Below are 16,740 nucleotides of genomic sequence, written 5' to 3'. Positions count from 1 at the left end.
GAGTTTCACCTTGAGAGACTCTGCAAAGCTAAATCAGGAGGGGCTGAGGCTGGCTCAGAGCACACATGTGATGGTAGAAACATCTGTCACATAGGATGAAATCCAGCACAGTCCTCATCCTATAGCAGGAAAGTGTGAGGGAGATGCATGCCCTTTTCCAGGGCAAAGAGGGCAAGAGCAGTCACAGCCACCGGGCACCTGTGTCGGGTCACTCTCCCTCTTACAAACAGGGTACTCGGACAGCATAGAAGCAGGCATTTGGACCAGTAGGTTATAAACAAAGTAGTTATCTGGACCACCAGTTTATAGATATTTCTTGGCCAACAGAAGTCAGACAAGCTTAAAGTTTTGAAAGCAAAAATGCACAGATTTTTTTTTTTCCCTAAGTGCATCAACCTCCCCAAATTGCAGATGACTTTTTGCAATCCAGCGTGCAGTAAGTGGTTAATATAGCGACATTGGTTTTATATGGGTTCATTTATAATAACACATTTGAAGAGAAGACTTGTCTGGACAACTGGCAAAAATACCTTGCGTTACATGAACTCTTGATCCAGTGGTTAATTACTTTATCTCTTACCACTTACATCTTACTGCTAATCCTGCTTCGTTTTGTGTCCTCAAGAGACTCGGATCATGATCCTGCACCGCATAACGTACAGAGACGGCAGCATTTCCCGGTAGGAGCCGAGAGTTCACAGCATCATTCCCCACGGGAAAACAGGTCTAGGAAACTTCACCGAGACACAGACTTCATAGAATCATCCCAGATATATTTATATATTAAAATGTAGCAGAAATGACCTATGATAGCATAAATAACTGCATTTACTCATTACTCATACTTTGCCTTTGGAATTTTTCTTCTTTTATTGCTGTTTGACAATAGTAGCGGTAGCAGTTAGGGTAGTAGCAGTAAAACTACAGGGCATCCATCTAATTACATCTCAATTTAATTATCGCCCTTCTTCATGGCTCCATTCTAATGAGGTCTTCAGGTTGTTGCAGTTGATGATGAACTGGCTGTAGAGGTGTTATCTGCTCTTCACCTGAATAAGAGCCATTCAAGGCAGAGACCAGAGAGGGCCCTTGAAAGGGCGCAGCCTCGCTCTTTCTGCCTTGCACACAAAACAATCCAGATTGTGAAATGCCTGTTGGAAAGGCAGATAAAAAAATTAAACAGCCACAGGGCACCCAGGTTGGTGGATGGGTTCCAGAAACATTAGGTCATAGATTAATTTTTTTTTTTTTCCCCTCTCTCCCAAAATACACTCCGGCACTTTTCCAGCAATTATCAAAAGTCACTTTTTATAGCGAGGGTGTCTTCTGCAGTACAGTTCTCCAGATTCTCTTCCATTGGCTTCGTTCTCATCCGATTTCTAAGCTTTTCTTTATTTATTTTACATTAAGGTGGAATGGCTCTGGAGGCAGGAGCTCATATTTTCCTCCAGATCACCCCAGCGTAAACCAAAACGAACACCCCTAAGGTCAGTACGTTTCTACCAGAACAAATTGTCCTCCCTGGAAGTGGGGCAGAGACCTTGCTACGTTTGCTTGGCTTGTGCTATGGCCTCTGCCACTTGGGACTTGTTTTCTGTTGACATCCTAGAGGCTAAATAGCAAGAGGGGAGGAACCTGCTCCTTCTTGTTTAAATAAATATTCCCCTGGAAAAGTGCAGCCCCGATTAACAGTCATTGCAACAAAACTGTGGAATTCACCCGTGGTGCATTACCACACTGAGCAAAAATCTATTGCAAATGCAGAGAAATGACATTACTTTCAGCCCAGATAGTGTTGCTAAAGTGCTGACCGACCCAGGAGCCAGTCGTGCTGTGCTTTATAACGCGCCTCCAATCTGGAAAGTGGGAGAAGTGAAGTGGTTTAACAAGGGCCATAGGAATCGGTGGCAGAATTTGGGGGAAACCCACCAATAACAGAATCATCGACGATCTCAGATAGCAGAGTCCGCCTTTGGGTACCACCGCAGACTCAACGATCTTGTCTTGGTGTGTGGGAGCAGCAATCTCATCTTCTGGCTGCTCGTAAAGCATCCCATCCCTAATGGGTGTGATGCAAATGGCAGGGTGACCTCATTCATCTCGAATAAGGAATCAAGTTTACAGACCAACCACATTGCTGTGTGTCTGTTATTTAGGTCATTTGGTTTCAGAACTTCTTCTAAAGTCAAGTAAAGATTTTGGGGCAGAGTCAGTGTAAACAGTCTTAATCCTAGCTCTTACTTCTAGGCAGCACTCCTACCGCGTTATCCTACTTTAATGACTGATTAAAAGAAAGAGGAGGGCTGCTTTTATAATATCTGCCATTGACTTTAGCGGTGCGAGATCTGCAGACCAGTTAAGTACATGTCTAGCTATAAACGTCCGCTTCAGTCCCAACATTGACAGTGTTGTGCCCAAAGGTGTTCTAGCAAGTCCAGAAAGCAGGGACAGAGAGCAACCTTGAAACACCATCTAACCTACCTGCCCCTTCAAGGTGCAAAGGCAGAGACAACTCTGTCTAATCCATGTTTGACACTTTTGTCTATCCCGTCCTTAAAAACCATCAAATGACTGAAATTCCATATTTCTGTAAGGAATCTCTTCTGGTTTTTCATTATATTTAGATGTTTTCTTGAAGGTCAGCCTGAACCCCTTTGTTCCAGTTCCACTTTATTCCTTACTCATCCTATTGAGAGTGAACAGAGGCTATTGCACTACCTCATGCAAATATTTTTGCATGGCTTTAATTATTCCTCCCTCTCCAACCCCCCTTTTCTTGACTGAGCAACCCCGTCTTACTCAGTCTTCCTTTAGATGCCATGTTTTCTAGACTGCTCATCAATCCTGCTGCTTACTCTGTTGCATAAAACAGACAGATGATTGTCCTCAATCCACAAACTGAAATTCATTTAAATCTAAGTGGATAATTGAAGCTTGTTGGATCAATATCAGGCAGTGATCTAATATATTGACTAGAGATCTCCATCTGAGTAGCAATGGGTTAGTCATCGATATGTGCATAATTGACAGGGCATCTGTGGCCATATTCAACGTGGGCTTACAACATCCACATCCAGGTCATCTACAAACATAATCTGGGCTCCCTCTGAGTCTGCAAGCACTTGCCCAACGATGGGGGATGAACTTAAACCTGACAAATCCCCACAACTCTCCGTGGCTTGAACTAGAGACCCAGTCGTGGAGCAATTACACACTCATGTCATCCATCATGGGAGACTGTCACAGGAGAATGAGCCATAAAAGTTGTGGATTCTCCCATGTTTTATATAGGGCTCAGCCTTTAAAAGCTTTTTTTGCCCCTCCATGCAGCCCCTCCAACGGCTTTTGCCAAAGATGATCCAGGTAATCTGAATTACCTCCTCTCTGCCTGACATCTACAAAGAGAGCCTGAGGTTAAGCAGGGTGGGATTAATCTGGGTACCGGTGAGTGCCGTGGGATTTGGGCATGCTCTCGTACCCAATGAAAATCTCCCCCAAAAGTCCCTGCTACTTCCATCCTTAGTCCAGGCTGAGTTAAGTTAATTAAGCACCTTTCTAGAAAAGTTGTGTTGCATGCCTAAAACATTGAATCCAGGAGCTCACAAGCCACAGGGTATCTTCTGCCACCTTAAGTAGATGGTGAGACATGGGAATCTGAACACGGCCCAAATAGCCTGAGATATATCTTATACCGTGACGTGGATTTAAAAGAAGAAGAAGAAGAAAAGATATTAGCACACAAAATATTAAGTCATTCATATTTTCTGCAATTAATTTATCTGTCATCAATAGACTCATAAACTATTTGACTCTATGACAGCTTGGAAAGAGAAGATGCCAACTTTTCCTGCAGGTGTGCATCTGGTTGGGAAGACATCAGCAATTGTACGTGCAGGGAGGGAGGATGATAGGAGGGAGACAGAGGGGTTGTGAAATAAGATGGGAATGAAAGGGTTGGCAAAAATGCTGGCTAGCTGCATTTGTCCTCCTTAGAGGTGGTAAGAAAGGTTTGAGAAGCCCTGGCTTCAAGCAGCATTCCCAAAAATAGGTTGAGGGCCCCTTACTGCACAGTTTTATTGATCTGGCTTCAGGCAATGAACCCGTAAAAAGAGCCCAGGGCACTGTAGAAATGGTTCAGCACATCTCCTATATTCAGTGCGATACTTAAAATACGTATTCAGGGCCAGATATCAGGTGCTTACATGCCGGTGTGATCGTAAATCCTCCTGATTTCACTAGGATGCAGTTTCCTTTATGTTTTTTTGCATATTTGCTCTTCAGAGCTTCTCCCTTGGCAGTCGGGCGGGTACCTCCACGCTGAGCCTGTTTAATGACCATGAACTACAAGGCTTTGGGGCTCGGGAGATTTGGAAAACGATCCGAGTGAAGACAGATCTGATGGGTCCTGGTAAAGGTCAAGCAGGGGTGGGCAAGAAGGGTGTTATAAAAACAAGACAGAGTTACGAGTGAACCCCCTGTCTCCTACCAGGATGGAAATGTATGAAATAATCCCAGGATATCAGTTGTTTTAGCAGATCTCGGGGGTCTTCTGTGAGCCAGGACGGTGTGGCTTGGAGGGGATGGGAGATGCATGACTGGGGAAGAGATGCGAGTGTGGCCGATGGGCCTTGGTGTTTCCAAGTACCTTCAGGTGAAACCCTTCTGTGGCAGCACCTAATAAAATGTGTCAGCCACAGCCTGTGTCAGCTCTACGGCTAGGAAAAGCTGAACTGTGGAGCTGAGAAAACCTGGTAGGCAGCTAGTTGTGTCCCTGTCCTGGGTGAAAACTGCCCAGGGAGGTGATGGAGAAGACCTCTGGGGAGCCAGGGGTTGGAAGGGGAACCCCAGTTTGCAGGGATACAGCTTCTTTCCCCACCTCTGTGCCTGCACTTGCTGCGAGTTTGTGTTTTCCAGATTTCAGTAAGCTGAAAGTACTCGGAAAGGTAATTAAGTGGCTCTGAACCACTTTGTGGGATCTCTTGGGGCAAATGTTTCTCGACCTCCTTTTTTCCTTCAGCTGGAGTTAATTAATTCATTTTAATAATCAGAAAGGTTCTGGTTCCCACACTGGGTTCATAGAGGTCCCTCATCCCTAGTAGGCAAATTGTGGGGTTGCGGCAATTTTTCCTGTCTGGTTATTTTGGCAGCACAAAGTTCCAAATAAGCACCTGCTGATTTGTAGTTTTTTAATGAAACCCGGCTGAAGCCGTTGCCCAAGAGATTGAGATGGTTTTGCATTCAAATAGTAAAAAGCTCTTCTCCACTCACTTCTGTGCAAAAAGGGGAAAAGCAAAGCCATTACAACCACAGGGAAAAATAACCCATGTGGAAATGTGGAAAAGTCCTGATTTGAAAGCTCTGTCAAGAAGAAAAGCAGCTAATGAGTCTCAAGGGCTAAGGAAAAACTAGTAGCGAGTGGAGACCTGGCTACCTTTTTGCCTGCCTTTTGGCAGAAAATGAAGGGGGAAGGTAAAAGCAAGGGACACTACTGTGGTTTGGGTAGCAGAATGGGAAGGCAGGAAAAATCTGCAGTGAGAAACAAAGAAATTAAGATTTGGGCTTGTTAAATAATGAGGGTGCTTAATTTCTACTGAAGCCCAAGCGAAGCTGAGGATGCGTGGTGGGTTGACCCTGGCTGGACGCCAGGTGCCCACCAAAGCTGCTCTGTCACTCCCCCTCCTCAGCTGGACGGGGGAGAGAAAATACAACGAAAGGCTCGTGGGTCAAGATAAGGACAGGGAGAGATCACTCACCAATTACCATCACGGGCAAAACGGACTCGACCTGGGGAAATTAGTTTAATTTATTACTAATCAAATCAGAGTAGGGTAATGAGAAATAAAACCAAATCTTAAAACACCTTCCCCCCACCCCTCCCTTCTTCCCGGGCTTAACTTCACTCCCGAATTCTCTACCTCCTCCACCCCAGCGGTGCAGGGGGACGGGGAATGGGGGTTGCGGTCAGTTCATCACACCTTGTTTCTGCTGCTCCTTCCCCTCAGGGGGAGGACTCCTCACACTCCTCCCCTGCTCCAGCGTGGGGTCCCTCCTACGGGAGACAGTTCTCCATGAACTTCTCCAACGTGAGTCCTTCCCACGGGCTGCAGTTCTTCATGAACTGCTCCAGCGTGGGTCCTTTCCATGGGGTGCAGTCCTTCAGGAACAGACTGCTGCAGCGTGGGTCCCCCACGGGGTCACAAGTCCTGCCAGCAAACCTGCTCCAGCGTGGGCTCCTCTCTCCACGGGGCCACAGGTCCTGCCAGGAGCCTGCTCCAGCACAGGCTTCCCACAGGGTCACAGCCTCCTTCGGGCATCCACCTGCTCCGGCATGGGGTCCTCCACGGGCTGCAGGTGGATATCTGCTCCACCGTGGACCTCCATGGGCTGCAGGGGGACAACCTGCCTCACCATGGTCTTCACCATGGGCTGCAGGGGAATCTCTGCTCCGGCACTTGGAGCACCTTCTCCCCCTCCTTCTTCACTGACCTTGGTGCCTGCAGAGCTGTTCCTCTCATATATTCTCACTCCTCTCTCTGGCTGCAATTGCACAGGTTTTTTTTTTTCCTCCCTTCTTAAATACGTTATCCCAGAGGCACTACCACGGTCGCTGGTGGGCTCGGCCTTGGCCAGCGGTGGGTCCCTCTTGGAGCCAGTTGGCATTGGGTCTATCAGACATAGGGGGAAGCTTCTAGTAGCTTCTCACAGAAGCCAACCCCGTAGCCCCCCGGCTACCAAAACCTTGCCACGCAAATCCAATACAGGATGCTTTAAAACGAAGCCTTTAAAGTATATCAGTCTGCCCAAAGAGCTGGCTCTACCGTGCGGGTATATATGTTTTATACATTGCAGACTTGTTGGGCCCCCCCCGCTGCACTTGAGTCCCAGCTTTGTCTCTGCTTCTTACCAGGTGCGATGTCATCCCAGCTCCTGTTGCAGCACACAGAGACATCTAATGGCCCTGTAATATACTGCAGACGATGATATTGCAATGCACGACATCATGCCAGCGTGCCTGAGCGGTGACCTGGAGCAGCCACCTTTGCAGAGGAGCTCCAGCGATTGCACCCTATGGCCGGCGCGTCCTGGGAACCGCAGCCTGGCAATGCAAACAAGGTGTGCGCCTCCGTGCCAGCCGTAGTGATAGGATCCATCACTGATAACGTGTTTGTCACCAATCTACCCGCCTCGAAACTCAAGAGACAAACAGGTCCTGGGTTGCAGAGGCTCCAGGTCAAAGCCCTGGTAGATGTTGAATCTTCACTGGGATTTTAATGCTTGTCTAAACCCAGCTCGTGCAATGGGTGGTAGGTTAGAGGGGAGACATAGCGATGCCCGTGGTGGACCTGGAGGTGAATACTCGATGCGGTGGGCAAAACCCGGGTGGGATGTGCAAGTGTTTCCTATTGACCGCAGAAATCTGCAGCAAACTGCTGCTTCATTCAGCCCGCTCAGCTCCAGCGGCGCATCCCACCCCCGAAAAGGAATTAAATAAAAACGGCGGGAAAGGGGAAAAGTGAAGAACCAACACAAGGAATTTTGCTCCACAAATAGGGAAACATCTCGAACGTGCCACTGGCGTGTTGCTGCAGACAGCTTAAGCCGAGAGAAAATTCTTTGGCAGTGACATCAATTCAGCAGTAAGTAATGCATTTTCTAGGGCTGAGATTCAATTTAAGGTCTCTCCAGTGAGTGGAATGATTGAATGGTACTTAAAAACAAAACAAAACAAAACAAAACAAAAACCCCAACAAATGAGACTCCTTTTGTTAAGCTCTCGTCAGCCCATAATTTAAAAGGGGTTTTTTTCCCCCCTTTTTTCCACTTGAACTGTGGTTTATGTACTGAAGTCTGCTAGAACTGCCTTGAACTTGGCTTTCTCTAGAAATCGCCCCCCCCGTCCACCAAATCTAGAAGTTGACAATAATGTTTTTAGATGCTGAGTGACTCATCCAAGGCTTTGAGGATCTTCATCCCCTCTACACTCACCCCTTCTACCTAAAAGCTGGGACCCAGCAGAAACCACAGAGTCACTGAACACCAGGGAAGGAGAGCAAGAAAAGGACAATTTTGAGCTGTGCGTCCTTGAGAAATATGGCACAGAACAATCTTCCCCCCCCCCCCCCCCCAGTAAATTGTGCAGCTTTCAGCAGTCAGTGGTTTATAACCTCCCTAAACCGAAACCTGCTCCCAGACCACTGGGTTTAATAACCCCCAGCAAATCTATCCTCCAGAAATTTTCACATTTTTTCCCTCTACAATAAAAAAAAAATTAGAAATCGGCATAATTTTACAGGGAGCTCTCACTGCCTATGAATTTAAAACTAGCCTGGATAATGCTCTGGTGAAAAGGCAGTAAAGAATAGTTTCGTACCGGCAAGGGAAGGGCTTAAAAGTTTATTTTCTCGCTGAGTGACTGGAGTTAGGCAAAACCCATCCCCAAAGGTTTCATTGCTGGTGATGCAGCTGTAGGGATTGCCAAACACATACTCAACGGAGGACTAGTTTTCTAAAAATAGTGATTAGATCGTTAACTCTGTCTCTCTCTTGATCCAAATTAAGTCTGAGGACAGATCTGGAGCTGGTGTGGAGGGAAGGGGGGTGCCACTGAGCTTAGCGCTTTCCACCAGCTCTGTCCTCTCATCTCCTGCAGACCAGGGCTAGCAGGAAACTTGTGGTGACCAGTGTGATGTTGCCAGCAGATCTCCATCTTTAAATACGGTGTGGTTTAGGCCAAGGCACTGTTTCATGCCGGTGGAAAATGGGGAGAACCTCAAACTTGGGCTGTTTTGGGGTGAATATGTATACATGATTTTGGCACTGGGTTTGCGGGGTCTGCTGTGCCGGGTCACGTGGGTGACCAGAGTCTGCCTCTGGCTGGAAAAAGGTGTTTTTTCTCATGTGGCTGTTTGAAAATGAGATGTTTAATCAAAGCTGGTTGTCTTGACTTTGCAGTGAAGGGAGAGAGAGGGAGGTCAAGCTAGCAGCTCGTCCTAGCTCTTATAGACACGTCTCCCTGGCCAGGGTGAGCTCACCCCTGGTGATGCTCACTGGGCTTCACTCCTCTGTGGGTGTCTGCAGGTGGACCGAAATGGTTTTGAGGTGGTCTGCAGATGGATTGAGAGGGGGTACAGCGGGTGCTGGAGGCTCTCCCTGAGCATCTCCAACTCCACAGTGCCACCTCTGTGCCACTTGACTTTTGAGAGATGGGAGCCCTGGCTGCTGAAGGCTCCTGACCTTGCAAACACCACCAGAAAAAGCTGTAATCTCTCCAAGCGAGGGACAATGGTTTTGCAGGAAGGTTTTAGGAGGGACTGGTTCAGAGGTGGTGCAGCATCTGTCTTTGGGGAGGGGAGGTGCGGGGCACAGCCGGGATGATCTCTCCCAGACATGATCCTTCAGGTCGAGGTTGGAGCACTGCGTGGGACAAGACGTAGAAGCAGTTTCCATAGCTGAGCTGCAACCCACTCCCTGAGGCGCCTTATCTTCATCTCTAATTGTATCTATTCACATGCAATCAAAAGCCAAGGGGTTTGGGATTAGATCTGCTTCCACGTTACCCCGGGGCAGAACAGCAGCTGGGTGTAGAGTGTTTGTTTTGGGTGTTTGTGCCATGGCAAAGGAAGAGGCTGCAATGTAAAGTGGCTGCAAGGTAAAGCACATCCCAGCTTCACGTTGTGGCTCAGCTTTGCTTGACAAGTCATCTCTCTTGCTTCCTTGCCTTGCTGGTCACTGCTATGAACATAAAACCCAACAAATGGAAACACTGGGAAAAAAAGTGACAATAATACTGCCAGGATTAGATCAAAATAAAATAGGAAAACCCCATTTAGAAATCAACTGCCACTAAATAATTCACCTCTCTCCCATGGACCCTATTTTCCTGCCTTGTGCTTCAACAACTAAAACTTTTTGGTTTGTGGAGTAGTTTGGAAAAAAAAAAGGGTGGGGGGAGAAAAAGTTGCTGAAAAAGTAAGTCAAAGGCTCCAACATGTGTTCTTGGCCGGTTGAATTCAAGATGAGGGTTTTAGGCTTCCCGTGGGAGCTCCTTTTCACAGCTCTCCCCTAATCCTCTGGAAATCGCCTGTTCCCTACAGCTGTTGGTTCGCCAGATAAACTATTTGTTCAATTATTCTTGGCCGAGATGGTGCAGGCTGCCTCAAAGGCTGCCGGCTCCATCCCCCGGCCCACTTCAATCACCTTCGGAGGAGCCCCAGCCTGTTTGAAGCCCACCATCCTCCTCGCAAGACCGTCTCCGCTCCCGCCCCCGCGTCCTTTTTTATCTCGCCATGACATCCCCGAGCGCAGCCAACGATGCTCCCGTGCGGCTGCAGGGGCGGGCTGGGAGGGTGGCTCCGGTGTCGGAGCGCCTGAGCGAGAAAATAATTACAAATGAAAGAGAGATTAGCAGAAGCTGTTGCGACAAATGCTCCTGAAATGGTTTCTGGAGCACCGGCGGTCCCTTCTAACGGGAGAAGTCAGCTGCAGCTGCCGTCCCTATGGCAATGCGGAGAAACATGGGTCCCACTGGGACCCCGGCATGAAAGCCTAAGACCCGACAAGCCGCGGCTCGGGGGGACGAGATGACGGACCGGGGCAGCTTCGCGTCATACAAATGGACCGGTAATTAACACAATTTTTTTTTTTTTCTTCCCATTTGTCTGCCCCCTCCGCCTCCGCCCCCCAGGCTCGGCTTTTGCAGAAGCGTTCAAACCCATCTAATAAATTGCTTGCAGCTGCTGAAAGACGGCTCTTGCCTGGCGCTGGGAATTGCTCTGGGTTCACCTTGCGAGGGGTCCGAGCCTTCGGCCTCTCCGAGACGGGCATGCAATTCCTAAATGGTTTGTCCTTATTTCAGGTAAAGCCCCGTTTCCGTTTGCCAAACCTCCCCCCATTTAACCAAAAGGTCAGGATAACACATCGTGGTTATCTGGATATGTCTGTTGTACAGGACATGAGGGAAAACCCTTGACAGTCTTTACATGAGACCTTAAATAGTTGGTTGTTCATGGAAGGAGGAGAGATGGCTTTCGGGAAGTCGTTCCTACTGGGTGCAAGGCTGAAAACATCCCGCACATCTGCCCGTGCATGGCTTGGCCCAGCCGGGTAGGTACATCTGATGGAGCCGACGTGTGAGATGGATGGGTGTCTGCACCGCAAGAGGGGGGGCGACGAGATACCGCTTTCCTTAATCACGCTTTCCTTAATTCATGTGGCGGTGGAAGAGCTAACTCAGTCCTCATGTGTAACCCCTGCATCGTGCAGGCATGAGGTGAGCGATGAATGAGAGCTGTGAAAAGTGGCAATGCCCAATTGATCAGCATGCTAATTATGGGGGTTTTTTCCCCAAAAAAAAATCAAAGTTCAGGGCTAACTAGTGCCCAGTATTTCTGGGAAAGGGAGGGGAGGGTTATTTGGAGGAACAAGAAGCATACGGACAAGAGGGTCTATTATTTATTAGGCTGTTCATCTCCTGGGGTTGTTGACTCAGGGGGGTAAATTCACCCCGATGGCCAAGGCAGCAGGACCGCGTAGGGGACAGGAAGGTCACCGGGATTGATATGCAATCCTTGGAAATCTAAATGCGGGAAGCGTGCAGGCAGCGTGCTTTAGTGGCTTGCGGAGAAATGACGCAAAATAAAGCAGAAGGCCTGGAAGAGTCACCCCAGCTGAGCATCCGCTTTTCACCAGGCTCAGCAATAGGTGACCATCAGGAGGGAGGGCAATCCTGCTCGCTTGCAGGCAGAGCAAGAGTACAAGCAAAAGGCCAAGATGAAGACAGCATCCCTGTCTTCTCCTGGCCATCCAGCCTCACGCTAACCAAAGGGAATGACTGGCTGGGTTTTGCTTAGGACTGACAAGCACCGATAATGCTTTAATCACCAGCTTTTACAATATAGGCAGCATAAAAAGTATTGTCTTTTGGCCTGGAGCTACAGGGAAGCCCTGCTTTGATGACCAAGGCATGGTCAAAGCTTGGTAGTCCCGTGGGATTAGAAGATGTGTTTCCTTTTTCCTCCAGATTCCGAGTTTTGCCCTGGCGAGAGGAGGTACCGGCTGCGTCGCTGTCAGAAATGGAGAAAAGCTATGGTGAGATGCGCTTCCCTTCGGGCTCGTGTCTCTGCGCCTCCTTTCTGGGGCTTGCAGCACCTGAGCAGAGGCACTGCAGTATCCCTCTGCTCTGTTTTTTTTCCCCAATTTCTAAAGTCAAATGGGATGTGCAACCTCGCCACGTCTGCATCCCTCTCCCAACCTCCCCTCTTATCCTCCCCACCCTCCACCCGTCCTCCCTCCATCACCCCCAGGTCCCTTCCAGCTGCTCCCCGCATCTCCCGAGCCCCAGCAATTGCTCTTGAAACAACACGTCAAAACACTATTAGCTCGTCCCCGGCCAGCCTGGCTCCCTTCCCCGGCCGAAACGGCGAGGACAGGCTGGCGCTGAGGCATCCCGCCTGGTACTTTGAAGCGCCCGCCCGCGCTCGGCGGGGACAGCTGGGCCGTGCCACAATCCCCTCGGCCCTTTGGGCTAAGCCGGGCGTTTTAAAATAGTCCCCCCTCCCTTCCCCTGCCCAACGGTGACAACTGTGCAATTATTTTAGACTCTGTTTACGGACCCGCGGCGTAACCGGAGCCCGCGGGCGGCGGGGAGGAATGGGAGGCGGTGGGCGAAGGGGGCTGGGGGAGAGGGGGGGCAGCCTTGAGAGGGTTTCACCCTAATTAGCAGCCCCCTCGTTTCTCAGAGGGGTGGCTAAGGGTGCTGGAATACTCGTGTATGCACGCAAAAGTCGCAGCACCAAAGAGATCGGCGGCCGAAAACAGGCACTTTGCTGCGATCCTTATTTTTTTTAAGGATGGTTTGAACTCCTCCGCATTTGTTTTCGGGCTCGCCAAAAGGCAATGCTACCTCCTCGCTGGAGAAGCGATGCCGCCAGGTGGGTTGGGACAGCAGGTGGAGGTGGAAACCGCCCCGGGTAATGCCTCGCCTTGTGCCTCAGTTTCCCCATTGGTAAAACAGGGATGCAATGTTGGGCACAGCCCTAGAGAATGAGGGGAAGGGACCAGGTTAGAGCTGGTCTTCCTAAAGACGGTGCCACAGCCCGGCTGCAGCAAAGTGCCTTTAGCAGAGGGAGGGCTGTGACAAAGCGACACCAGGAGCTTCTCGCCGGCAGCGTGGGTCCAATTCACAGCTGGGCTCCGCGAGTGGAAAGCCAACCCCGAAATGGGGATGCAGCCCCCGGTCCCCCAAGGCCTGCAACCTCGCACCCCTGAGCATCCCTTGGTGGCGGCGCGGGAGCCTTTCCGCGAGCCCCCAGCACCACCTAGTGTTCCCAAATTTTCCTGGCGTTCATTTCTGCGTACTCGAGACACGCCTGGCCACGCCGTGTGATGGCTGGTCCCCAGGGCAGCAGCAGAATCCTGCAACCCTTGTCCCTGCAACCGCAAGGACACCCGCCCCCCCGTCCCCCCCCAATTACTGCCTCTCTTTTCCCATTTAACAACACAAATCCCTCGTGCAAGCTCTCAGGTGTGAAGGCTGCTCCCCAAAAACCCAGCACCCCCTTCCCACAGCCCTCCCACAGCATCCTCCTTCGTGGGCATGGATTTACAGGGCAGGCTGGAATGCTTCGCCGTCCAAGGTCGCTTCTGCAGAGCTTGGGGAGATACTGGTTTGTAGCTCATCAGGGCTGTATTTCTATTGCTAAAGGTCAATAAATATCAGGGTTTGCGTTTGCTCTTGTCCCCGGTTTGGTTTTTGATGAAATGCAACTGTTAAGATTGATCGGGATGCTGAATATTAGCAGAAATTATAAATGTTTGCTCAGGAAAGAGAGTTGGAGCTGGTGTGCTGGGGAGGAGGGTGACAGCAGGCAGAAATTATAACTGATGACAAATATGGGGAAGAAGAAAAAGTAAATATCAGTATTTACAATGACATTTCCCAAACCTAATTTCGAAAGTGAAGAGTTTAGTGTTAACGTGTCGAGACGACGAACTGATTTTCCCTCTCTCTTTTCAGATGCCGTCTGAAAAGATGCCGTCTCTTTCCAGGCGGCATCTCCTTGCCCGTCCCTCGCAGCTTCGTGTCCCCAGTAACCTCACCATCAGTCAGAGGCATTTCTTCCAGCTCCAGGCGCTGAAGATCAACGAATCCCCAGGTAAATGCCACTTGTTTTACTAGGTGACAGGGGTACGAACAGCAAGGGCGAGCCCAGCCGCGGAGCTGGGGAGGTGACATTCCTCCCTCTGCCACCGAGATGTGCCCTTGCTCCACTCACTGCCGAATGGCAGCTTGAAGGAGGCGGGGGGAGGAAAACCAAAAATCAAACCTCTGGAAAGTTGGGGGCTTTTTTTGCTGTGCCCTTCCTCTGCCTGCACCAGCTCCCTTTAAAAGGGCCTGGGGAAAAATGGCAATTTATTTAGCCGAGAAGCGCTGCAGTTGTGCAAAGAACGATCGTTGCAGAAATAAAAAGGGGCAGCTCCCAGGATTTGAAGATTTAATTTTGCCTGGCTCCCAGGGGGCAAATATTAATGGCACAGCCCTGAGGCACCTGCGGGCAGGGCAGGGGCTGCCTGTACCTCTCCTGGCCGGGTCGTGCGGGTGTCACCCCCTCTCCGATGCGGGGACGGAGGTGGTTTCATCGAGCATTTCGTTGCCTGCCTGCTTTTTTTTGCTCCGCATCAGCTGTGAGTTATTTTTTTGCCCTGCTTGCCCCTGTTAAAATTTCCCACGGAGTTTTGCCCACTTTGTGCTCCCTTTTGGGTGCAATTGCTTTAACCTTTAGCCTTCACCACCTCTCTCTGTATCTCCCTTTCTGTTGCCTTTCACCGTTTTCTTGCTCTCCGCCTTCGCTTTCGCTTACATTTCTTTTATCTGGCTACACAATTTTCTTTTTAATGATCTTCTGTCCCTTATTAACGCTTTTGCCTTTTCCAAGCACGCTGCAGTGCTGGCATCCAGCTGGGACTGATGCAGTTTGAATCACATCGTGGCTGAGCTCTCCCTGCTTTTATTTAATTCCAGTCCCCTCTCGCCTGTTTTTACCCAGCTGGGGTCTCAGATCTGTTCACGGGGCGGGGGCAGTAATAGAAACCTTTGGGGTTTTTTTCTTTGCTTGTGTCTGCTTTCTTTGCCAAGCTCTGCCCCAAAGCAATCCCTTTTCGGTCCGGCTGTGCACGGATGCTCTTTGCTCTCTGCAGCTGCAGATGTGCCGTATCGGATTTATTCCTCTTCTCCTTTTGCCATCTGGCAAACTCCTTCCTAGACGTTTTTGCGAGGGAACAGGGTGTTTGCAAGAATTAGGTCACGTTTTGAGCAGAGTTCAACGAGTCCCTCGCCATCTCCTTTGCCAATTCCCAGTTTGTGCCTCCCCGGGGCTCTTTTCACTCCCCATCGCACCCTGCGTGGGGACTAAAGCTGCCCACGGCGAGGAGTGAGTTGTTTGGAGGCAGCCGCAGGTCTGTGCCCCTTCCCCTGTCGCAAGGTACTTCAGCATCACCGCAAATCTGGGGTGCATGCGATGGGTAAGTGCTCAGCTGGCAAGCACCACCGAGATGCGAGGATGCTTTGAAGCATTCCCGGGTACAAGGAAGCCTGGCAGCTCTCCAGCTTGCTTTCCAATTTTCCTGCATCCTAAAATTGCAGGCAACCCGTGCAGCTCATCTCTCTGGATGCGTGTCTACACGGCAGATGACTCTTTCACCCGTCCCCTCTGCCAGCACACGAAAACGAGGGAACTAATTTCCTGGCTCTGACACTCCATCATAGAATCATAGAATCATTGAGGTTGGAAAAGACCTCTAAGATCATCGAGTCCAACCGTCGACCCAACACCACCATGTCCACTAAACCGTGTCCCTAAGCGCCTCATCTACACGTCTTTTAAATACCTCCAGGGATGGGGACTCCACCACTTCCCTGGGCAGCCTGGTCCAATGTTTAACCGCTCTTTCAGTTAAGACATTTTCCCTCACGTCCAATCTAAACCTCCCCTGGCGCAACTTGAGGCCATTTCCTCTCGTCCTATCGCTTGTTACTTGGGAGAAGAGACCGACCCCACCTCGCTACAACCTCCTTTCAGGTAGTTGTAGAGAGCGATGAGGTCTCCCCTGAGCCTCCTTTTCTCCAGGCTGAACAACCCCAGTTCCCTCAGCCGCTCCTCATCAGACTTGTTCTCCAAAATTTCTCCATCATTTCCCCCATTTCTCCGAGCAATTAATTCTGAGCTTGTCCCGAGCAAATCTACGCATCGCTCCCTCCTCTTCCCACTGCATGCTCCGGCCTGTATCTAACACTGCATCCTTGGAGATCGCGGGTTCCAAAGAGCATAATATCTTCCCAGAGGGCATCCTGAGATGTTTCTGAGAGCAGCAAACTCCTGCTTTCCTGGTCACTCCCTGCAGATTTGCGTGTCAGTGTAAAGAGACCGGCGGGCTGCTGTTTGCTGTCGGAGGTCCTGTGGATATGTTCAGGGGCTGCAGTTCTGCGTGGGATAGGCAGGGAGAAAATCGACATCAGGAGGTGGAAAATTAGAGATGAGCAGGACACGAACGGTTTCCCGACGCCTCAAAAATACCTAGAATAGGAATTGTGAATTTTTTTCCGGGGCTGATTTCCTATGAAGGCAACAAGCTTTGGAAAAGCTGCTACTCAGGACTTGAGCCCTGGCTTTTTTTTTGGCTGGGTGAGCGGTGCAACGTGGTGGCCAGGACTCCCGCCTCCGGTGGTAGCCCAGTGCCCGCGGC

Source organism: Aptenodytes patagonicus, chromosome 23 (genome assembly GCF_965638725.1).
Source record: "Aptenodytes patagonicus chromosome 23, bAptPat1.pri.cur, whole genome shotgun sequence".
NCBI classification, from domain to species: domain Eukaryota; kingdom Metazoa; phylum Chordata; class Aves; order Sphenisciformes; family Spheniscidae; genus Aptenodytes; species Aptenodytes patagonicus.
This window is presented reverse-complemented; position numbering follows the sequence as displayed.